General features: G+C 36.4%; 1 protein-coding gene and 1 pseudogene across 1 annotated transcript in view; both read left to right on the plus strand.

The window, feature by feature from the left end:
• The window catches only part of STK32B (serine/threonine kinase 32B), a 437513-nt gene that overhangs the window by 231063 nt on the left and 180849 nt on the right, over positions 1-25601 (plus strand). The gene's annotated exons all lie outside the window — the stretch shown is intronic.
• On the plus strand, positions 8171-8263 carry LOC116457162 (small nucleolar RNA SNORA40; annotated as a pseudogene).

The raw sequence follows: 25601 nt of genomic DNA on the forward strand, positions 1-25601 counted from the left end.
ATAACATGATGTCCATTCTCAGCAAACTAACACAGGAACAGAAAACTGAACACTGCATGTTCTCACTCGTAAGTGGTAGTTGAACAATGAGAACACATGGACAAAGGGAGGGGAACATCACACACCAGGGCCTGTTAGGGTTGGGGGCAAAGGGGAGGGAGAGCATTAGGACAAATACCTAATGCGTGCAGGGCTTAAACCCTAGATTACAGGTTGATGGGTGCGGCAAACCACCACGGCACAGGTATATCTATGTTACAAACCTGCATGTTCTGTACATGTATCCCAGAACTTAAAATGTAAAAAAGAAGAAATATAATAAGCAATAAAAAAATAATAATACCATGATGTAAATTTTAAATCATGCTAAACTCAGCAACAAAGTTGAGAGATATGCACCATTGTATTAATGCTGTAAAAAAGCAAGACGAGTAAATGCAAAACTCAAATTAGTGTTTCCATCTGGGGGATGGGAGAGGACATAACTGAGGTGAAACACACAAGGTTTAGGTACCATTGAACAGGTTCTGTTTCTTAAGTTTGGTAATGGCTATACCGTTTATTTAATTATATTTACAAATCACAGATACATATGTTACATATTTTTTCTATTCTTTGAAATATATTTTTTTTAAATTGATTTACCTATTTTTAATTCATTCTTAATATTTTTATTAACAAGTCATAATTACATATACTTATGGGTTAGAATGTGAGGTTTTGATATATGTATACAATATGGAATAACTAAATTAAGCTAACGTATCCATCACGTCACTTACCTATCATTGGATGATGAGACATTTGAAATTTACTCCCTTAGTTAGTATAAAGTAGTCCCACTTATCCATGAGGGATACATTCCAAAACCCCTAGCAGATACCTGAAACTGCAGATAGTTCCAAATCCTATATATATTATGTTTTTTTACCTATACACGAAACTGGCCCTCTGCATCTGCAGAGGATTGATTCCAGGACTCTTCATAGATGCCAAAATCTACAGATTCTCAAGTCCCTTATATAAAATGCCACAATATAGTTAGCCTTCCATATCTATGGGTTCTGCATCTGTGGATACAGAGGGCCTACTGTGTATACCTATCATGAAGTTTAATTTATAAATTAGGCACAGTAAGAAATTAGCAGTAATAACTAACACTAAGAACAACTATACAATCTACTGTAATAAAAGTTACATGGATGTGATATTTCTCAAAGTATCTTACTGTGCTGTACCAATGCTTCTTCTTCTTGTGGTGATGTGAGATGATACAAAGTTTATGTGATGAGATGAAGTGAGGGGACTGACACAGGCATTGTGAGGTAGCATTGGCTACTATTGACCTACTGATGAGACAGAAGAAGGATCATCTACTTCAGGTGATTCTGGATTATCAAGCCATGACGATGTCAATGACCAGTGGCTGGGTAGCATATACAGCATAGATACACTGGGCAAAGGGATAATTCATGTCCTGGGCAGGACAGAGCAGGATAGTATGAGATTTCATCACATTACTCAGAACAGCACTCAATTTAGAACTTATGAGTTGTTTATTCCTGGAATTTTCCATTTAATATTTGCAGACCACAGTTGACTGTGGGTAACTGAAACCACAGAAAGCAAAATCATGGATAAGAGGGGAAACTACTGTATACAATACATTATTATTTACTGTAGTGCCCTGCTGTTCCATGGGTCTCAAAACCTATCCTTCCTATTTATTTGAAACTTCATACCCTTAGATGGACAACTCCCCATCTCCTTCCCTGACCACCCCTCCCTAGCCTCTGATAACCACTCTGTACTTCTATGAGTTCATCTTTATTAGATTCCGCATATAAGTGAGATCAAGTGGTATTTCGCTGGCTTATTTCGCTGAGCATATGTGCTCCAGAGTCATTAATGTTGTCACAAATGATAGAATGTCCTTCCTTCTTTTAAAGGCTAAATAGTATTCCATTGTTTATATTACCCAGTCAGCAGAACAAAAAGGAAAAAAAGAACAAAAAAGAACAAAGAAGGCCAGTGGGAATTATGAGACACCATCAAGATGTTCCTGAAAGAGAAGAAAGAGAAAACGTCCGAGAAAGCATATTTAAGGAAATAACGACCCCATATTTCCCAAATCTAAGGAACGACAACAAAAACATCCAGGTATAGGAAGCTCAGAGGTTGCCAATCAAATTTAATCCAAAGAGGAATTCACCAAGAAACTGCATAATCAAATTATCAAAAATTAAACACAAAGAATACTGAAAGCAGCAGTTCGTAAGAAACAAATCACATTCGAGGGAGCCCCAGGATGGCTTTCAACAGATTTCTCAGCAGAAACCCTGCAGGCCAGGAGAGAGTGGGATGGTATATTCAGCGTGCTGAAGGAAACACAATTGTTAATCGGGAATATTTTACCTGGCAAAGTTGTTCTTCAGAAATAAGGGAGAAGTAAAAAGTCCTGGGCAAACAAAGCTAAAGGAGTTCATCACCATTAGACCTGCAGAAATTGCTAAAGGGAGTTTTTTTTTTTTTTTTTTTAAGCTGAAACAAAAGGCCACTAACTAATAACAAAAAAAAGAAAGTTAAAAAAAAAAAAAAAAACTCAGTGGTATAAGTAATATACTGCCATACTCAGAATTTTCTAATTGTACCATAAGGGTGGTGTGTTAAGCAATTTTATTCCTACTCAGAGTGTTAAAACACAAAACTATTCAAAAATTGTCTAGGCATACAAATTATAAAAACAAATGTAAATTTTGAAATCAAAATTGTAAAAGAGGGAGAGGGAGTGAATGCATAGAGTTTTTGTATGTGATTAAAGGCACGTTTTTATCATCTTAAATTAGGTTGTTATAAGGATAAAATATTTTATGTAAGCCTCATGGCACCCACAAAGCAAAAAACTGTAGTAGCTGCTCAAAACATAAGAAGAGAAAACCATCAAACCACAAAAGAAGACAGCAAAAGAAGAAGGAAATAGTTTTAAATGGCAACAAGTAAATTGAACAAGATTAAGATAAAAGTAAACTTTAACTCAAAACTAGGTTTAAGAGAAGACTTAGGCAGCAATAATAGAAGGGATAGAATATAATAATAGGAGGGATAGAATAATAGAAGGGGTGAGATAGTAAAACTACTCAAAGGTTCATATGGTTTTTTTTGTCTTATCAATTACTAAGATAAAATGTACATTAATCTATTATAAAAAGTTAAAATGTATTAAAGCTTACACACAAACCCTTACAGACCGTACACGGGACATTCAAAGTTGATAGGCATGTAAGCAAATGTGAAGATGTAGTGTGAAATTATAACTACATAAAACTCACTGTAGCACATACTGTATGACTGTAATAACTTTACAGCCACCTCCTGTTGCCAGTGCAGTGAGCTCAAGTGTTGCTTCTGCTTAAAACATCATATGATACTAATCATCTCCATGAGAGCAGTTCATCTTTCCAGTAAATTGCATATCACAGAAAAAGTGATTTATCTCTCGCAGTTCTTGTGTATTTTTCATCAAGTTTAGTGCAATACTATAAACTTTGAATAACACCATGGGACCCATACAAAGTGCCATTTGTGATGTTAGAAACGCTCCCAAAAAAACAGAAAAGTCATGACATTACAAGAAAAAGTTGAATTGCTTGATAATGTACCACAGCTGCAGCTGTGGTTGCCCACCATTTTAAACAAATTGTTCATCTTATAAACAGAGATGTAAATTTACAGTATCAATATAAAGTACAGTACTGTAAATGTATTTTCTCTTAAGATTGTCATAATAGCATTTTAATTTCTCTTAGCTTACTTTATTGTAAGACTACAGCACATAATACATATTGCATATAAAATATGTGTTAATCAACTGCTCATGTTCTTGGTAAGGCTACTGGTTGACAGTAGGCTCTTAGTAAAGTCTTAAGGCAATCAAAAATTATACATAGATTTTTGAATGTGGGGAGGGGGTTGATGCCTTTAATCCCCATGTTGTTTAGGGTCAACTTTATATAAAATGATAAAAATATATCTGTGACCACAATAGTTATAAACATTCTGAACTTACTAAAGAATACCCAAATTCTCAGTTTGGATATTTTAAAAACCTATATGTAGCCTATTTACAAGCGTGATGATGAAAAGCATGAAGATAGTGAAAGACAGGACATAATGGGATAGAAAAAGATAAACCAAGAAAAGAATTATAGTACAAATTGACTGCACAGCAAAAGGAATTTTTTAGGATCCTGAGAATAACCACAGCAATCATAAGAACAATTCACATTTCTGAACTTGTATGCTCCTCACATAAAATTGAGAAATATATGAAGGAAAAATTGCCAGAATTACAAAGAAAAGGAACAAATCTAATATTTGGTGAGAGATTTTTAACTCACCTCCCTCATTAGTAGATAGATCAAATGGTAAGTAGCACTCAATTTAAAAATTCAAGCTAATGGATAGAAATACAACTCTGCATGAAACAGTAAAACTGCATGTCAGTAGACATCAGACTCACTCTGAATTGCATTCTCCCCAAAATTCTCATGATAAATTGCTAACCCCCTATACCTCAGAATATGACTGTATTTGGAGACAGGTTCTTTAAAGACATAATTAAGTTAAAATGAGGTCATTAGGACCCTCATCCAATATGACTGATGTCCTTATAGAAAGAGGAGATTAGGACCCACAGAGACAGGATCATGTGATTATATGGTGAGAAGACGGCCATCTACAAGCCAAGGAGAGAGGTCACTCAAACCAACCCTGCCAATGCCTTGATCTTGCACTTCCAGCCTCCAGAACTATAAGAAAATAAATTTCTGTTGTTTAAGCCACCTGGCTGTGGTACTTTGTTATGGCAGTTCTAGCAAACTAATACACTCTAATCAAAGAAACTCAAATTAAAACTACATTAAAAACCATTTTACACCCAACAGATGAGCCACAAAACTACACTTCTCAATAACAAGTGATCTATAAGATGTGGAAAGTCAGATACTTTAATGTAAGTTTTATGGAAGTATAAGATCTATGGAGAAGTGCACAAATGACTGAGTGTACATATTGAGTCTCACCTGGGAACACCCTAGGTGTTCTCCGTGTAGATCAGTGGCACCTCAAAGTCCTCTTGCCCCCTTTCAATTACTATTCTCTTCCTCCAGGACAAATACTGTAGTGATTTTTACTTAGTTGTGCTTAGTTTTGAATTTTCTACAAATAGAATCATGTAATGACTTTATCTGGCTTATTTCCCTTATCATAATACCTGTGAGATCTATCCATTTTGTTGCATGTAGCACTAGTTTTCCATTGTATTATAGCACAATTTATTTACGATTCTTCTGTTAATGAACTTTTAATCTGTTGGAATTTAAAATAGGACTGTTTTTGTATTGTTGACCTTTACAAATAATTTTGCTATGAACATTTTTGCATATTTTGGTAAATACAAGTGTACCTTTTTTTTTTTTTTTTTTTTTTTTTGAGACAGAGTTTCACTCTTTCACCCAGGCTGGAGTGCAGTGACGCCATCTCAGCTCACTGCAACCTCTGCCTTCCAGTTTCAAGCGATTCTCCTGCCTCAGCCTCCTGAGTAGCTGGGATTACAGGCATCAGCCACCATGCCGGGCTAATTTTTGTATTTTTAGTAGAGACGGGATTTCACATGTTGGGCAGGCTGGTCTCTAACTCCTGACCTCGAGTTCTGCTCACCTCAGCCTCCCAAAGTGCTGGGATTACAAATGTGAGCCACTGCGCCTGGCCAGGCGTACATTTTTGTTGGGTATATTCTAAGGAGTGAAATTGTTGGATCTCTGGGCATGTATATGTTCAGCTTTAGTAGATACTGTCAAGTCGTTTCCCAAAGGATTTGTACCAGTTTACATTCCAGTCAACAGTGAATGAGGCAACAGAGTTGATCTTCATCTTCAGCAACTCTTAATATTGTCAGTCACTCTTTCTTTCCCTGATGTCTAATGAGGCTGAACACCTCTTTATATATTTATATATTTATTGGCCGATTGGACATCCATTTTAAAAGAACCTCTTCAAGCCTTTTGCCTATTTTTTCAGTTTAAATGGATGAATATAGTTCTAAAGTTTTTTTATATTTGAATAGATACATTTATATGGTTCACAATTTAAAAGATGGACATGAGTGTACAGTGAAATGTCTGTCTTTCTTCCCTGAAACCAAGCCATCTAGTGTCATTCCTGCCCCAATCGGTTTCATAAATTTACTTCAAGACATTTTATGTACATGTAAATAATACATATGGTATTTTCCCCTTTTTATAAAATTCTTTCCTTTTTACACAAATGGTAGTATATTAAACGTTGTGCATGTTGCTTGTGGGGGAGGTAAAAGTTTTATTGAGGTATAAATTCACATGCCATAAAATTCATTGTTTTAAAATGTACAATTCAGGAGTTTTTAATATATTCAGAGTTGTGCAATCATTACCACTGTCTAACTTCAGAATATTTTTATCTGCCCTAAAAGAAATCTGATCTCCATTAGCAGTCACTGTTGATTCCCTGCCCCTCCTAGCCCCCAGAAACCACTAACCTACTGTTTGTTTCCATAGATTTGCTTGTTCCATAAAAGTTGAATCATACAACATATAACCTATTAAGACTGATTTCTTTCATTCATCATAATGTTTTCAAGATTCACCCATGTTATAGCATGTATCAGTACTTCAATTCTTTTATATGGTCAAATAATCTTCCGTTTCATGGATCTACCACACTTTGTTTATACTTGATGGAGTGTTTCAATTGTTTCCCTATTGTGAGTAATGCTACGAGGAATATTTGTGTCCAGGTTTTTGTCTGGGCATGTTTTTCACTTCTCTCAGGTATATATCTAGGAGTGGAAGTGAAGGATGGTACAGTAACTCTTTGTTTAACATGAAGAATTGCCAGACTTTTCTGACTGTTTTTACAGTGGCTAAACCATTTTACAGTCCCATCAGCGATGCATGGAGGTTCAAATCCTATGTGCACCTGTGTTATTGTCCATCTTTTTCATTTTTGCCATCTTAGTGGGTATAAATGATGTCTTATTGTGGTTTCGTGTTAAATGTCTCTGATGAGTAATGATGTTGAACATCTTTTCATGGGTTTATTGGCTATTTTGGTATATTTTGATTGGGAAAATGTCTTTTGAAATGGTTTGCCTATTTTTTAAATTGGGTTATTTGTCTTTTTATTATTGAGTTGTAAGTTTTTAAATCTAATTCTGGATAAACATCTCTTATCAGATAGAGAATTTGCAAGTGAGATTTTTCGTTCTCTGGATTGTCTTTCCACTTTCTTGATAGTGTCTTTGGAACACAAAAGTTTTTAATTTTAATGACAACCAACTTTCTATTTTTTTCTTTTATCATTTGTGCTTTTGGTGTCCTATCCAAGCTCTTGAAAACCTACACCTATGCTTTTTTTCTGAAAGAATCTCTCAGCACAAAACAACTGTGTTTTAAAGTTTTAGCTTTACGTTAGGTCTATGATTTATCTTGAATTTAAAGCAAGTTTTTGTATGGTGGCAGGTAAGAATTCACCTTCATTCTTTGCAAGTGCATAAATGGTGTTCCAGCACCATTTGTTGAAAAAACAGTCATATGTCACTTGACAGGGATATATTCTGAGAAAGGTTTCACTGGGCTATTTCAGCACTGTGTGAATATCACAGAGTATACTTGCACAATTTTGATGATATAGGGTACTACACACCTAGGCTATATGGTATAACCTATTACTTCTAGGTTACAGATATTTGTAGGATGTTACTGTACTAAATACCATAGGCAATTGTAACACAATGGTAAGTATTTATGTATCTAAACATAGAAAAAGCATAAGTGTGGTATAAGAGATGAAAAATGGCACACCTGTATAAGTCACTTACCATGAATGGAGTTTGTAGGCCTGGAAGTTGCTCTGGGTGAGTCAGAGAGTGAGTGGTGAGTGAATGTGAAGGTCAAGGACATTACTGTACACTTGGACACTACTGCAGACATTGTAAACACTGTACACTTAGGCTACACTAAATTTATTTTATTCTTTTTTTTTTTTGAGATGGAGTCTCGCTGTCTCCCAGCCAATAAATATATAAATATATAAAGAGGTGTTCAGTCTCGTTAGACATCAAAGAAGTGCAAATTAAACTTATGGATAGGTGCAAAAAATAAATCCTCTTTTGCAACCCAGAACTCATTGTTCAGTATGAGTTTTGATACATATAAGAAGGGATATTATGATACCTCAGACAGTTGATTGATGGGAGTATTGATAGCCATAAAGGTTGGTTCCAGGCCAGGTGCAATGGGTCAAGCCTACAATCCCCACACCGAGGTGAGAGTATTGCTTGAAACCAGGAGTTCAAGACCAGCTTGGGCAAGAAAGAAAGAAACACCTCATCTCCACAAAAATTTAAAAAGTAGCTGGGTACTGGGGCATGTGCCCGTAGTTGGAGTTACTCAGAAAGGGGAGGCTGAGGCAAAAGGATTGAGCCCAAGAGTTGGAGGCTGCACTGAGCTTTGACGGCACCACTATACTACAGCCTGAGTAACAAAGACCCTGTCTCAAGAAAAAAAGGTTGATTCTAGGACTGTAGAATAGATAAATAGCATGGGATATGAGGGAAATCCTCAGCAGTATTTTGTATTGCAATTTCATGTTGACAATATATACAATGGCTTTTTGTTTTGAAGGCTTTTATCTTGAGAACATGGTGTCTGGAGTTAAAGGTATTGGCATACTCCACACATCTGTACCATTCTTGAGTGATTGCTTAGGAATGAATGTGATTTGAACTCATTCGTGTTGAGAGGGTGTCAAGTTGAGAACCAGGCAGATCCCCACCACCTACAGTAAAAAGGACCCTAAAGTAAATTGGTTGAAGAAATTAGATCCCAAAAATTCTTGGTGAATTTTGAAGTCTTCATCAGTATATCCGTATTAAAAGGAGATGACAGAAGCCAAAGTAATTATGGGCTGACAGGACAGCTGGATCAGTTTCATTAAAAAGGGCAAACTTGAAGATACATCTTTTGACTCCAGCTCTTTAGAGGATCAAAAGTGACCTTGATGGACAGTGGAAGAAATCACAACATGGAATTCTTTGAATAAAAATTTATTGACTTTAAATAATTTTGTCTAATGCTACATATACACAATTAAAAAAAAAAACCTCTTTACACTGTTTCTGGAAAGTCAGCATGTATTTTTGGCTCGAAGTTTCTCTAGTGTTTTCTGTGGAAGGAATAAAAATTTAGCAGTTTCAAAAAAAAAAAAAAAAAAAGAAGTGCAAATTAAAATGAAAATGTGATAAATCTTTACACCCAACAAAATGGCTCACTGCAAGCTCCGCCTCCCGGGTTCATGCCATTCTCCTGCCTCAGTCTCCCGAGTAGCTGGGAGTACAGGCACCCACCACCATGCTCGGCTAATTTTTTTTTTTTTTTTTTGTATTTTTAGTAGAGACGGGGTTACACCATGTTAGCCAGGATGGTCTTGATCTCCTGATCTCGTGATCCGCCCACCTCGGCCTCCGAAAGTGCTGGGATTACAGGCGTGAGCCACCATGCCCGGCCTATTTTATTCTCTTTTTAGAGCTTTTATTTTAGGTTCAGGGATACACGTGCAGGTTTGTTACATAGGTAAATTGTGTGTCATGGGGTTTTGTTGTACAGATTATTTCATCACCCAGCTAATAAGCATAGTACCCAATAGGTAGTTTTTCAATCTTCACCCTCCTCCCAAACTCCGCCCTCAAGTAGCCCCCCATGTCTGTTGTTCCCTTCTTTGTGTTCATATGTACTAATTGTTTAGCTCCCACTTACAAGTGAGAACATGCAGTATTTGGTTTTCTGTTCCTGGGTTAATTTCCTGTTGCGGTGGAGCACAGCCACTGACGCCCATCTTCCAAGGCTCACCTTGCTCCCCTAAATTTATTTTAAAATGTTTTTCTTTCTTCAATAATAAATCAACCTTAGTATACTGTAACTTTTTTAATTTTATAAACTTTTAAATATTTTAAATTTTTTGACTCTTTTGTAATAACACATCGTAAAACACAAACATTTTACAGCTAAACAAAAATATTTTATTCCTTTATATGCTTATTCTATAATATTTTTTCTATTTCTGCCTACATTTTTAAACTTTTTTGTTAAATACTAAGACACAAGCACAAACATTAGCCTAGGCCTGCACAGGGTCAAGATCATCAAGATATCACTGGCTGATAATAATCTTTATCTCCATTATAATCTTATGGGACCACCGTGGTATATGCAGTCCATTGTTGACTGAAACATTACACGGCACGTGACTGCATTTTTTTAATTACTTAATTTTTAAAAAAATTTTACTTTAAGTTCATACATGTGAACTTTACTTTTACTTTAAGGATACATGTGCTGGATGTGCAGGTAATAAATTAGCAAAAGGAGTACAAGACATTTACACTGAAAACTATAAAACATCATTGAAAAAATTAAATAAGATATACATAAATGAAAATATTAATGGAGCAAAAGATTAAATATTAGGAATGCAATACTCTTGAAATTGATCTACAGATTCAACACAATTATTTTTAAAATTTCAGCTATAATATTTGCCAATATTGTAAGCTGATAGTAAAATTCATATGGAAATGCAAGAGATACATAATAACCAAAATAATCTAGGCTGCATTCTTTCTCTTATTAATTTATCTTAGCACGCTGATCAAAATAAATTCATCATAAAGATGTTTGTGTCTGGACTCAAGTTTGTTCTACTGATCAATTTTCCTATCCTTATTTATGCCAATGCCACACTGTCTTGGTTACTATAACATTGTAATAAGTTTGAAAGTTTTGTCATTTTTTGAAGGATTATTTTGGTGATTATGTATCTCTTGCATGTCCTTAGGAATTTTAATACCAGCTGGCAATTTTGGCAAAACTCATAGCTGAAATTTTGAAAATAATTGTGTTGAATCTGTAGATCAATTTCAAGAGTATTTCATTCCTAATATTTAATCTTTTGATCCATGAATATTTTCATTTATGTATATCTTATTTAATTTTTTCAATGATGTTTTGTAGTTTTCAGTGTAAAAGTCTTATACTCCTTTCACCAAATTTATTTATAAGAATTTGAATCTTTTGATGCTATTTTAAATAAAATTGTTTTCTGTATTATATTTTCAGATTATTCATTCCTAGTGTGTAGAAATACATCTGAGTTTTTGTATATTAATTATGTTTGCTGCAGCCTTACTAAATTCATGTATTAGTTCTAATAGGTTTCTTTGCAGATTAAAAAAATTGCATACAAATCAAGTAATGTTTGATCAGAGATAGTTTTACTTGCTTTCTAATCTAGATGGCTTTTATTTATTCCTCTTTCCTATTTTCCCTGACTATAGCTTCCAAAACAGTGTTGAATAGAAGTGGTGAGAGCTGGCATCCTTGTTTTGTTCCTGATCTTAAGGGGAAAGCATTCAGTCTTTCTCTATTAAGTCTGATGTGGTTGGGTTTGTTTTTGTTTTTTGTTTGTTTGTTTTTTCATAGATGCCCTTTATTAAGTTGAGGAAACCCGTTTCTGTCTCTTTTTTTGTTTCTTTTGATTCTGGGGATACATTTGCAGGTTTGTTACATGAATATATTGCATGATGCTGAGGTTTGGGCTGAGGTTTGGGCTTTGATTGAACCCATCGCCCAGATAGTGAACCTAGTACCCAATAAGTAGTTTTACCACATTTTCTTTATTCAGTCCACCACTGATAGGCACCTAAGTTGATTCCATGCGATAGGCACCAAGGTTGATGCCATGTCTTTGTTATTGTGAACAATGTTGCAATAAAAACACGAGTGCAGCTGTCTTTTTTGGTACAACAATTCATTTTACTTTGGGTATATACCCAGTAATGAGATTGCTGGACCACATAGTAATTCTATTTTTAGCTCTTTGAAGAGTCTCCAAATTGCTTTCTATGGGAACTGAACTAATTTACAACCCCAACAACAATGTATGAATGCTTCCTTTTCTCTGGAACCTTGCCATAATCTATTATTTTTTGACTTTTTATGATAGCCATTCTGACTGATGTGAGATGGTATCTCATCGTGGTTTCAGTTTGCATTTCTTTGATAATTAGTGACATTGAGCAGTTTTTTCATGTTTGTTGGCTGCTTGTATGTCTTCTTCAGAGACGTGTCTATTCATTTCCTTTGCCCACTTTTTAATGGGGTTGTTTTTTTGCTTCTTGTTCATGTGTTTCAGTTCCTTATAGATTCTGAATATTAGTGCTTTATTTGGTGCATAATTTGCAAATATTTTCTCCCATTTTGTATATTGTCTGTTTAATATTTTGCTGTGGTAGTTTATTTTGCTGAGCAAAAGCTCTTTAGTTTAATTAGGTCACAATTGTCAATTTTTTTTTTGTTCTCTTTGCTTTTGAGGACTTAGTCATAGACTTTTGCCTAGGCCAATGTCCAGCAGAGTATTTCCTAGGTTTTGCCCTAGGATTTTTTTTCATTTTTTTAAATTACACTTTAAGTTCTGGGATACATGTGCAGAATGTTCAGGTTTGCTACATAGGTATACATGTGCCATGGTGGTTTGCTGCACCCAACAACCTGTCAGCTAGGTTTTTAGCCCTGCATGCATTCGATATTTTGCCTAATGCTATCGGTCCCCATTGCCCCCTACCCCCTGACAGGCCCTGGTGTGTGATGTTCCCCTCCCTGTGTCCATGTGTTCTCATTGTTCAGCTCCCACTTATAAGTGTGAACATTTGGTGTTTGGTTTTCTGTTTCTGTGTTAGTTTGATGAGAATGATGGTTTCCAGCTTCATCCATGTCCCTGCAAAAGACATCAACTCATTCTTTTTTATGGCTGAATAGCATTCCATGGTGTATAAGTGCCACATTTTCTTTATCCAGTCTATCATTGATGGGCATTTGGGTTGGTTCCAAGTTTTTGCTATTGTAAATAGTGCTGCAAAAAACATGTGTGCAGGTGTCTTTATAGTAGAATGATTTATAATCCTTTGGGTGTATATCCAGTAATGGGATTACTGGGTCAAATGGTATTTCTGGTTCTAGATCCTTGAGGAATCTCCACACTGTCTTCCACAATGGTTTAACTAATTTACACTCCCACCAACAGTGTAAAAGTGTTCCTATTTCTCCACATCCTCTCCAGCATCTGTTGTTTCCTGACTTTTTAATGATTGCCGTTCTAACAGGTGTGAGATGGTATCTCATTGTAGTTTTGATTTGTATTTCTCTAATGACCAGTGACAATGAGCTTTTTTCATACATTTGTGGCCACATAAATGTCTTCTTTTGAGAAGTGTCTGTTCATGTCCTTTGCCCAGTTTTTGATGGGGCTGTTTGTTTTTTTCTTGTAAATTTGTTTAAGTTCCTTGTAGATTCTGGATATTAGCCCTGTTTGTCAGATGGATAGATTGCAAAAATTTTCTCCCATTCTGTAGGTTGCCTGTTCACTCTGATGATAGTTTCTTTTGCTGTACAGAAACTCTTTAGTTTAATGAGATCCCATTTGTTAATTTTGGCTTTTGCTGCAGTTACTTTTAGTGTTTTAGTCATGAAGTCTTTGCCCATGCCTATGTCCTGAATGGTATTGCCTAGGTTTTCTTCTAGGGCTTTTATGGTTTTAGATCTTATGTTTAAGTCTTTAATCCATCTTGAGTTATTTTTCTATAAGGTGTAAGGAAGGGGTCCAGTTTCAGTTTTCTGCATATGGCTAGCCAGTTTTCCCAAAACCATTTATTAAATAGGGAATCCTTTCCCCATTGGTTGTTTTTGTCAAGTTTGTCAAAGATCAGATGGTTGTAGATGTGTGGCGTTATTTCTGAGGCCTCTGTTCTGTTCCATTGGTCTATGTATCTGTTTTTGTACCAGTACCATGCTGTTTTGGTTACTGTAGCCTTGTAGTATAGTTTGAAGTCAGATAGCATGATGCCTCCAGCTTCGCTCTTTTTGCTTAGGATTGTCTTGGCTATACAGGCTGTCTTTTAGTTCCATATGAAATTTAAAGTAGTTTTTTTTCTCAATGGTAGCGTGATGGGAATAGCATTGAATCTATAAATTACTTTGGGCAGTACGGCCATTTTCATGATATTGATTCTTCCTATCCATGACCATGGAATATTTTTCCATTTGTTTGTGTCCTCTCTTATTGCCTTGAGCAGTGGTTTGTAGTTCTCCTTGAAGGATTTCTTCACATCTCTTTTAAGTTGTATTCTTAGGTAGTTTATTCTCTTTGCAGCAGTTGTGAATGGGAGTTCACTCATGATTTGATTGTCTATTATCGGTGTATAGGAATGCTTGTAATTTTTCCCATTGATTTTGTATTCTGAGACTTTGCTGAAGTTGCTTATGAGCTCAAGTTTTTGGTCCGAGACGATGGGGTTTTCTAAATATACAATCATGTCATCTGCAAACAGAGACAATTTGACTTCCTCTCTTCCTATCTGAATACCCTTTATTTCTTTCTCTTGCCTGATTGCCCTGGCCAGAACTTTCAATGCTATGTTGTATAGGAGTGGTGAGAGAGGGCATCCTTGTCTTGTGCCAGTTTTCAAAGGGAATACTTCCAGTTTTTGTCCATTCAGTATGATATTGGCTGTTGGTTTGTCATAAATAGCTCTCATTATTTTGAGGTAGATTCCATCAATGCCTAGTTTATCGAGTGTTTTTTAGCATGAAGTGGTGTTGAATTTTATAGAAGGCCTTTTCTGCATCTATTGAGATAGTCATGTGGTTTTTGTCATTGGTTATGTTTATGTGATGGATTACATTTATTGATTTGCATATGTTGAACCAGCCTTGCATCCCAGGGATGAAGCTGACTTGATTGCGGTGGATAAGCTTTTTAATGTGCTGCTGGATTTGGTTTGCCAGTATTTTATTGAGGATTTTTGCATCAATGTTCATCAGGGATATTGGCTTGAAATTTTCTTATTTTTTGTTGTGTCTCCGCCAGGTTTTGGTATCAGGACGATGCTGGCCTCATAAAATGAGTTATGGAGGAGTCCCTCTTTTTTGATTGTTTGGCATAGTTTCAGAAGTAATGGTACCAGCTCCTTTTTATACCTCTGGTAGAATTCGGCTGTGAATCTATATGGTGCTGGACATTTTTTGGTTGGTAGGCTATTAATTACTGCCTCAATTTCAGAACTTGTTGTTGGTCTTTTCAGGGATTTGACTTCTTCCTGGTTTAGTCCTGGGAGGGTGTGTGTGTCCTGGAATTTATCCATTTCTTCTAGATTTTCTAGTTTATTTGCATAGAGGTGTTTATAGTATTCTCTGATGGTAGTTTGTATTTCTGTGGGATCAGTGGTGATAGCTTCAGTATCATTTTTCATTGTATCTATTTGATTCTTCTCTCTTTTCTTCTTCATAAGTCTGGCTAGTGGTCTGTTTTGTTAATCTTTTCAAAAAACCAGCTCCTGGATTTACTGATTTTTCGAAGGATTTTTCATGTCTCTATCTCCTTCAGTTCTGCTCTGATCTTAGTTATTTCTTATTTTCTACTAGCTTTTGAACTTGTTTGCTCTTGGTTCTCTAGTTCTTCTAATTGTGGTGTTATGGTGTCGATTTTAGATCATTCCCACTTTCTGATGTGGGCATTTAGTCCTATAAATTTCTCTCTAAACACTGCTTTAACTGTCTCCCAGAGATTCTGGTGTGTTGTGTCTTTCTTCTCATTGGTTTCAATGAAGTTATTTATTTCTGCCTTAATTTCGTTATTTACCCAGTAGTCATTCAAGAGCAGATTGTTCAGTTTCCATGTAGTTGTGTGGTTTTGAGTGAGTTTCTTAATCTGGAATTCTAATTTGATTGCACTGTGGTCTGAGTGACTGTTTGTTATGATTTACATTCTTTTGCATTTGCTGAGGAATGTTTTGCTTCCAATTATGTGGTCAATTTTAGAATAAGTGTGATGTGATGCTGAGAAGAATGTATATTCTGTTGATTTGGGGTGGAGAGTTTTGTAGATGTCTATTAGGTTCACTTGGTCTAGAGCTGAGTTCAAGCCCTGAATATCCTTGTTAATTTTCTGTCTCATTGATCTGTCTAATATGGAAAGTGAGGTGTTAAAGTCTTCTACTATTATTGTGTGGGAGTCCAAGTCTCTTCATAGGTCTCTAAGAACTTGCTTTATGAATCTGGGTGCTCCTGTATTGGGTGCATATATATTTAGGATAGTTAGCTCTTCTTGTTGCATTGATCCCTTTACCATTGTGTAATGCCCTTCTTTGTCTTTTTTGATCTTTGTTGGTTTACAGACTGTTTTATCAGAGACTGGGATTGCAACCCCTGCTGTTTTTTGCTTTCCATTTGCTTGGTGAATATCCCTGTATCCCTTTTATTTTGAGCCTATATGTGTCTTTGCACATGAGATGGGTCCCCTGAATCCAGCACCCTGATGGATCTTGACTCTTTATCCAATTTGCCAGTCTGTGCCTTTTAATTGGGGCATTTATCCCATTTACATTTAAGGTTAATATTGTTACATGTGAATTTGATCCTGTCATTATGATGCTAGCTGGTTATTTTGCACATTAGTTGATTCAGTTTCTTCATAGTGTCATTGGTCTTTATATTTTGGTATGTTTTTGCAATGGCCGGTTTGCAGTGGCTGGTGCCTGTTTTTACTTTCCATATTTAGTGCTTCCTCCAGGAGCTCCTGTAAGGCAGGCCTAGTGGTGACAAAATCCCTCAGCATTTGCTTTTCTGTAAAGGATTTTATTCCTCCTTTGTTTATGAAGCTTAGTTTGGCTGGATATGAAATTCTGGGTTGAAAATTCTTTTCTTTAAGAATGTTGAATATTGGCCCCACTCTCTTTTGTCTTGCAGGGTTTCTGCAGAGATATCCGCTATTAGTTGGATGGGCTTCCCTTTGTAGGTAACCTGACCTTTCTCTCTGGCTGCCCTTAACATGTATTCCTTCATTTCAACCTTTGTGAATCTGACGATTGCATGTCTTTGGGTTGCTCTTCTCGAGGAGTATGTTAGTGGTGTTCTCTGTATTTCCTGAATTTGAATGTTGGCCTGTCTTCCTAAGTTGGAGATGTTCTCCTGGATAATATCCTGAAGTGTGTTTTCCAACTTGGTGCCATCCTCCCTATCACTTTCAGGTACATCAATCAGTTGTAGGTTTGGTCTTTTCACATAGTCACATATTTCTTGTTGGCTTTGTTCAGTTCTTTTCATTCTTTTTTCTATAATCTTGTCTTCAGGCTTTATTTTATTAAGTTGATCTTCAATCTCTGATCCTTTCTTCCACTTGATTGATTCTGCTATTTATACTTGTATATGCTTCACAAAGTTCTCGTGCTGTGTTTTTCAGCTCCGTCTGGTCATTTATGTTTTTTTTTTTAACTGGTTATTCTAGTTAGCAGTTCCTGTAACCCTTTATCAAGGTTCTTAGCTTCCTTGCATTAGGTTAGAACATGCTCCTTTAGCTTGGAGGAGTTTGTTATTACCCACCTTCTGAAGCCTACTTCTGTCAGTTCATCAAACTCATTCTCCATCCAGTGTTGCTCCTTGGCTGGCAAGGAGTTGTGATCCTTTGGAGGAGAAGAGGCATTCTGGCTTTTGGAATTTTCAGCATTTTTGCACTAGTTTTTCCTCATCTTCATGGATTTATATACCTTTGATCTTTGATGCTGATGACATTTGGATGAGGCTTTTGCGTGGGCATCCTTTTTGTTGATGTCGATGCTATTGCTTTCTGTTTGTTAGTTTTCCTTCTGACAGTCAGGCCCCTCTTCTGCAGGTCTGCTGGAGTTTGCTGGAGGTCCACTCCAGACCCCGTTTGCCTGGGTGTCACCAGCAGAGGCTGCAGAACAGCAAAGATTGCTGCCTGCTCCTTCCCCTGGAAGCTTCCTTCCAGAGGGCCACCTTCCAGATGCCAGCTGGAGCTCTCCTGTATAAGGTGTCTGTCGACCCCTGCTGGGAGGTGTCTCCCAGTCAGGAGGCACAGGGGTTAGGGACCCACTTGAGAAGGCAGTCTATTCCTTAGCAGAGCTCAAGCACTGTGCTGGAAGATATGCTGCTCTCTTCAGAGCTGGCAGGCAGGAATGTTTAAGTCTGCTGAAGCTGCGCCCATAGCCACCCCTTCCCCCAGGTGCTCTGTCCCAAGGAGATGGAAGTTTTATCTACAAGCCCCTGACTGGAGCTGCTGCCTTTCTTTCAGAGATGCCCTGCCCAGTGAGGAGGAATCTAGAGGGTCAGTCTGGCTGCAGTGGCTTTGCTGTGCTGCAGTAGGTTCCGCTCAGTCTGAACTTTCCTGTGGCTTTGTTTACACTGTGAGGGGAAAACTGCCTACTCAAGCCTCAGTAACGGCAGGTGCCCCTCCCCACCACCAAGCTTGAGCATCGCAGGTTGACTTCAGACTGCTGTGCCGGCAGCAAGAATTTCAAGCCATTGGATCTTAGCTTGCTGGGCTTGTAGGGGTGGGACCCACTGAGGAAGACCACTTGGCTCCCTCGCTTCAGTCCCCTTTCCAGGGGAGTGAATGGTTCTGTCTTGCTGGGGTTCCAGGCGCCACTGGGGTACGCAAACAAAACTCCTGCAGCTAGCTCAGTGTCTGCCCAAACAGCCACCCAGTTTTGTGCTTGACACCCAGGGCCCTGGTGGTGTAGGCACCTGAGGGAATCTCCTGGTCTGTGGGTTGGAAAAACCATGGGAAAAGCATAGTATCTGGGCCAGATAGCACTGTCTCTCACAGCACAGTCCCTCGTGGCTTCCCTTGGCTAGGGGAGGGAGTTCCCCAGCCCCTTCTGCTTCCCGGGTGAGGCAACATCCCACCCTGCTTCTACTTGCCCTCCGTGGGCTGTACCCACTGTCTAACCAGTTCCAGTGAGATGAACTGGGTACCTCAGTTGGAAATGCAGAAATCACCCACCTTTTGCTTTGGTCTTGCTGGGAGCTAGACTGGGGCTATTTGTTCTTGCCAGATCCTTCTTTTTTTCTTTTTTTAAAATCATCTTTTAACAGTGAAAAGGGAAGGAAACAGGAAGCACAAAGGAATTTCCTTCCCTCTTCATGGGTCCAGGGCCAGTCCCCAGCAAAGTGCTGCAGTAGTGCCCTAGGATTTTTATAGTTTGAGGTCTTACGTTTAAGTTTTAATCCATTAGTTAATTTTGTGTATTGTGAGACATGTCAAGTTTTATTCTTCTGCATATGATTACCCAATTTATCCAGCACCATTTATTGAATAAGGTGTCCTTTCCCCATTGTTTATTTTTGCTTGCGTTGCCAAAGATCAGTTGGTTGTAGGTATGTGGCTTTATTTCTGATTTCCCTAGTCTCTTCCATTGGTCTACATGTCTATTTTTGTACCAGAATCATGCTGCTTTTGTTACTGTAGCCTTGTGCTATAGTTTGAAGTCAGGTAATGTGACGTTTCTTGCTTTGTTCTTTTTGCTTAGGATTGCTTTAGCTATCTGTTCTTTTTTTGGCTCCATATACCATGTTATGAAATTGGATCAGTAATTTTAAAAACCTGTCAACCAAAAAGAGCCCTGGACCAGATGGATTAACAGCCAAATTCTACCAGATGTATGAAGAAGAGCTGGTACCAATCCACTGAAACTATTCCAAAAATTAAGGAGGATGGATTCCTGACTAACTCATTCTATGAAACTAGTATCATTCTGATACCAAAATCCAGCAAAGATATAACAAAAAAAGGAAGCTACAGGCCAATATCTCTGATAGGCATACATGCCAATATCCTCAATGAAGTACTAACAAACCATATCTAGCAGCACATCAAAAAGTTAATTGACCATGATCAAGTAGGCTTTATTCATGGGATGCATGGATGATATGCAAATCGATAAATGTGATTCATCACATAAACAGAATTAAAAAACAAACCATATGATCATCTCAATAGATGCAGAAAAAGCATGCAATAAAATTCAAGATCCCTTCATGATAAAAACCCTCAACTAACTAGCCATCGAAAGAACACACCTCAAAGTAATAGGAGCAATCTATGACAGATCTACAGCCAACATCATACTGAGCAAGCAAAAGCTGAAGCATGCCTCCTATGAACTGGAATAAGATAAGAATGCACACTGTCACCACTGCTATTCCACATAGTACTGGAAGTCCCAGCCAGAGCAATCAGGCAAGAGAATGAAAGAAAATGCATCCAAACAGAAAAAGAGGAAGTCAAATTACCTCTCTTTACAGACCACATTATTCTATACTTAGAAAACCCTAAAGATTCTTCCAAAAGACGCCTAACCCTGGTAAATGACTTCAGTAATGTTTCAGGATACAAAGTAAATGTAAATGTACAAAAATCAGTAGCATTTCTGTCCACTAATAACATTGAAGATGAAAACCAAATCAAGAATGCAATTTCATTTACAATCACCGCAAAAAGAATAAAATACCTAAGAATACATCTAACCAAGGAGGTGAAAGATTTCTACAAGGAGAACTACAAAATGTTGCTGAAATAAATCATAGATGACATAAACAAATGGAAAAACATTCCATGCTCATGGATTGGAAGAATTGATATTGTTAAAATGTCCATACTGCCCAAAGCAATTTGTAGATTCATTGCAATTTCTATTAAATTACCCCTATCTATTAAATTACCCGTCATTCTTCACAAAATTAGGGGGACATCTCCTTCTGTTCCTAGTTTGTTGAATGTTTTTATCATGAAATGGTACTAAATTTTATCAAATGCTTTTTCTGAATATATTAAGATGATCATATAGGTTTTATCTTTTATTCTATTAATATTATATTTTAGAGTGATTTTCGTATGTTAGACCAACATTGCATTCCTGGCATAAATCCTACTTGGTCATGATGTATAATGCTTGCATATGTTGCTGGATTCTGTTCCTAGCGTTTTGTTGAGGATTTCTGTGTCTGTATTTATGAAGGATATTTAGTTTTCTTTCTCATGATGTCTTTGGTTTTGGTGTCAGGATAATGCTTGCTAGAAAGCATTGGAAAGTGTTTCCCTCTATTCTATCTTTTGGAAGAGTTTGCAAAAGATTGTTATTAGCTCTTCTCTGAATGGTAAAATTAATCGGTGAAGCCATCTGAGTCTGGGCTTTACTTTGTGAGTATTTTTAAATTACTATTTATATTACTAATTCAATCTTTTCACTTATGAAAATCCCTTTCAGATTTTCTATTTCTTCTTGAATAGTGTTGATTGTTTACATATTTCTACTAATTTGTCCGTTTCATCTAGAATGTCTAATTTGTTGGCATAAAATTTCTTATACTATTCTTTTATAAACCTTTTATTTCTGTAAAGTTGGTAGTAGTGTTTTCTTTTTCATTTCGAATTTAATGATTTGAGTTTCTTTTCTTTTTTTTTTTTTTTTTTTTTTGGACAGTCTAGCTAAAGTTTTGTAATTTTTGTCACGTTTCCAAAGAATCCGATTTCAGTTCCATTAGTGTTTTTTTTTTTTTTTTAAAACTGTTTATCTTCTATTTCATTGAAATAGAAAATGCTCTAATCTTTATCATTTCCTTCGTTTGGGTTTAGTTTAGTTTGTTTTTTTCTAGTTTGTTAGGGTAGAAGTTATTAAGATGTCTCTTCCCTTTAATTGTAGTGTTTAGTCCATTTATATTATGTAGTTACTGATAAGGTATTATTTATGTAGCCACTTTGCGATTTTTTCTATATGTCTTGTGGTTTTTCCCCCATTATTCCTCCATTACTTCTATCCTTTGTGTAATAAAAACATTATCTAGTATGCTATTTTAATTACTTTGTTCTTTCTTTTACTGTATTTTTGAGTTATTTTCTTACTGGTCACTTTGGGAATAACATTTTTGAGTTAAAACAGTCTGATGTATGTGTGTGTTTTAGCAACTTTTTATTTCCGTATAATTTCAAAATTACAAAAATTGTAAAAAAAAAACCACAAAGAATTATATATGCTTTCAGTGTATCCCCAAATTAACATTTTTCCTCATTTGTTTTATATTCTGCGTGTATGTTTTCAGAACTAAAATTCCTAATTTTAATTAAGTTTAGCATATTAACATATTCTTATTATTCTTTTAACATCCTGTTTAGAAATCTGTCTACCCTAAAGTTATAAAGATCTTCCTTTATGCTTTTTCTAGAAGGTTTATTGTTTTACATTGTTCATTTAGATCTACAAGCCATCTGAAATCATCTGCATATAATGTGTAGTTTTTACCAAAATATATTTTTCCCTGTATGGATACCCAATTAATACAGAACCATTTACTGAAAAGATCAGCATTTGCCATTGGTTAATATATTCCTTCCCCCTTTATTTTATTAAATTTTAATAGGTTTTGGGGGAACAGTTAGTGTTTGGTTAGATTAAGTTCTTTAGTTGTGATTTCCGAGATTCTGGTGCACCCATCACCTGAGCAGTGTACACTGTACCCAATGTGTAGTCTTATTTCTTACTCCCTCCCACCCTTCCCTCAAAGCCCCCAAAGTCCATTCTATCATTCTTATTCCTTTGCATCCTCATAGCTCCCACTAATGAGTGAGAACCTATGAAGTTTGATATTCTATTCCTGAGTTACTTCACTTAGAATAATGGTCTCCGATACCATCCAGGTTGCTGCAAATGCCATTATTCAATTTCTTTTTATGGCTGAGTAGTATTCTATGGTATATGTGTGTGTGTCTGTGTGTCTATGTGTGTGTGTGTGTGTGTATATGTGTGTGTATATGTATGTATGTATATCACATTTATTCACTAGTTGATTGATGGGCATTTGGGCTGGTTCCGTATTTTCACAATTGCGAATTATGCTGCTATAAACGTGTGTGCACATATCTTTTTTGTATAATGACTTCTTTTCCTCTGGGTAGATACCCAGGAGGGGCACTGCCGGATCAAATGGTAGATCTGCTTTTCGTTCTTTAAGGAATCTCCACGCTGTTTTCCATAGTGGTTGTAGTAGTTTTCATTCCCACCAACAGTGTAAAAGTGTTTCATTTACACCACATCCATGCCAACATCTAATATTTTTTGATTTTTTGATTATGGCCATTCTTGCCAGAGTGATGTGGTATCGCATTATGGTTTTTATTTACACTTCCATGATAATTAGTGATGTTGAGCATTTTTTGACGTTTGTTGGTCATTTGTATATTGTCTCTTTATAATTATCTATTCGTGTCCTCAGCCCACTTTTTGGTGGGATTGTTTGTTTTGTTCTTGCTGATTTGTTTGAGTTCCTTGTAGATTCTGGATATTAGTCCTTTGTCAGATATATACATTGTGAAGATTTTCTCTCACTCTATGGGTTGCCTGTTTAATCTTCTGATTATTTCTTTTGCTGTGCAGCAGCTTTTAGTTTAATTAATTCCCATCTATTTATCTCTATTTTTGTTGCATTTGCTTTTGGGGTTTTAGTCATGAAGTCTGCCTAAGCCAATGTCTAGAAGGGATTTTCCAATGTTATCTTCTAGAATTTGTGTAGTTTCAGGTCTTAGATTTAAGTCTTTTATCCATCTCGAGTTGATTTTTGTATAGGGTGAGAGATGAGGATCCAGTTTCTTTCTTTTACATGGACTTGCCAATTATCCCAGTACCATTTGTTGAACAGGGTGTCTTTCCCCCACTTTATGTTTTTGTTTGCCTTGTCAAAGATCAGTTGGCTATAAGTACTTAGCTTTATTTTTGAGTTCTCTATTCTGTTCCATTAGTCTATGTGCCTATTTTTATACCAGTACCATGCTGTTTGGGTGACTGTGGCCTTACAGTATAGTATGAAGTCAGGTAATGAAATGCCTACACATTTGTTCTTTTTGCTTAGTCTTGCTATGGCTATGCAGGCTCTTTTTTGATTCCATATGAATTTTAGGATTGTTTTCTCTAGTTCTCTGAAAAACGATGGTGGTATTTTGATGAGAATTGCATTGAATTTGTACATTGCTTTTGGCAGTGTGATCGTTTTCACAATATTGATTATACCCATCTATGAGCATGGGATGTGTTTCCATTTGTTTGTGTTGTCTATGATTTCTTTCAGAAGTGTTTTTACTTTTGCTTGTAGAGGTCTTTCAGCTCCTTGGTTAGGTACAGTTCTAAGTATTTTATGGTTTTTTTGGCAGCTATTATAAAAGGGATTAAGTTCTTGATTTGTTTCTCAGCCTGGTTGCTGTTGGTTTATAACAGAACTACTGATTTATGTACATTAATTTTGTATTCAGAAACTTTACTGGATTCATTTACCAGTTCTAGGAGCTTTTTCCATTAGTCTTTAGGGTTTTCTAGGTATACAATCATGTCATCAGCAAACAGCAACAGTTTGACTTCCTTATTACCAATTTGGATGCCCTTTATTTCTTTTTCTTATCTGATTGTTCTGGCTAAGACTTCCAGTGCTATGTTGAATAGAAGTGGTGAAAGCGGGCATCCTTGTCTTGTTCCAGTTATCGGGGGTGCAGGGTGCTTTCAACTTTTTTCCCATTCAGTAGAATGTTGGCTGTGGGTTTGTCATAGATAGCTTTTATTACCTTAAGGTATGTCCCTTCTATGCTGATTTTGTTGAGGTTTTTAATGATAAAGCAAAGCTGGATTTTGTCAAATGCTTTTTCTGCATCTATTGAGATGATCATGCGGTTTTTGTTTTTAATTCTGTTTATGTAATGTATCACATTTATTGACTTACATATGTGAAATCATCCCTGCATCCCTGTTATGAAACCCACTTGATCATGATGGATTTTTTTTTTAATATGCTTTTGGATTCCCTTAGATAGTATTTTGTTGAGGATTTTTGCATCTATGTTCATCAGGAATATTGGTCTGTAGTTTTCTTTTTTTGTTATGTCCTTTTCTGGTTTTGGTATTAGGGTGATACTGGCTTCATAGAATGTTTTGGGGAAGAGTCCCTCTTTCTTTATCTTTTGGAATAGTGTCTCAGTAGGATTGGTCCCAATTCTTCTTTGAATGTCTGATATAATTCAACTGTAAATTCATCTGGCCCTGCACTTTCTTTTTTTGGTAACTTTTTAATTACCATTTCAATCTCACTATGTGTTATCGATCTGTTTAGGGTTTCTATTTCTTCCTGGTTTAATCTAGGAAGGTTGTGTATTTCCAGGAATTTGTCTGGAATCTCCAGGAATCTCCTCTAGGTTTTCTAGTTTATGTGTGTAAAGGTGTTCATGGTATCCTTGAATGATCTTTTGTACTTCTGTGATACCAGTTGTAATACCTCCCATTTCGTTTCTAATTGAGCTTATTTGGATCTCTTTTCTTTTTGTAATTAACCACACTAATGGTCTATCAATTTTATTCATCTTTTCAAAGAACCAGCTTTTAGTTTCATTTATCTTTTATATTGTTTTTTGTTTGTTTCCATTTTATTTGGTTCTTCTCGGATCTTGGCTATTTCTTTTCCTTTGCTGGGTTTGGGTTTGGTTTTTTCTTGTTTCTCTGGCTCCTTGTCATGTGGCCTTAGATTGTCTACTTGTACTCTTTCAGACTTTTTGATGTAGGCATTTAATGCTATGAACTTTCCTCTTAGCACCACTTTTGTTGTATCTCAAAGACTTTGATAGGTTGT

Source organism: Hylobates moloch, unplaced genomic scaffold (assembly GCF_009828535.3).
Source record: "Hylobates moloch isolate HMO894 unplaced genomic scaffold, HMol_V3 SCAFFOLD_17, whole genome shotgun sequence".
Lineage (NCBI taxonomy): Eukaryota > Metazoa > Chordata > Mammalia > Primates > Hylobatidae > Hylobates > Hylobates moloch.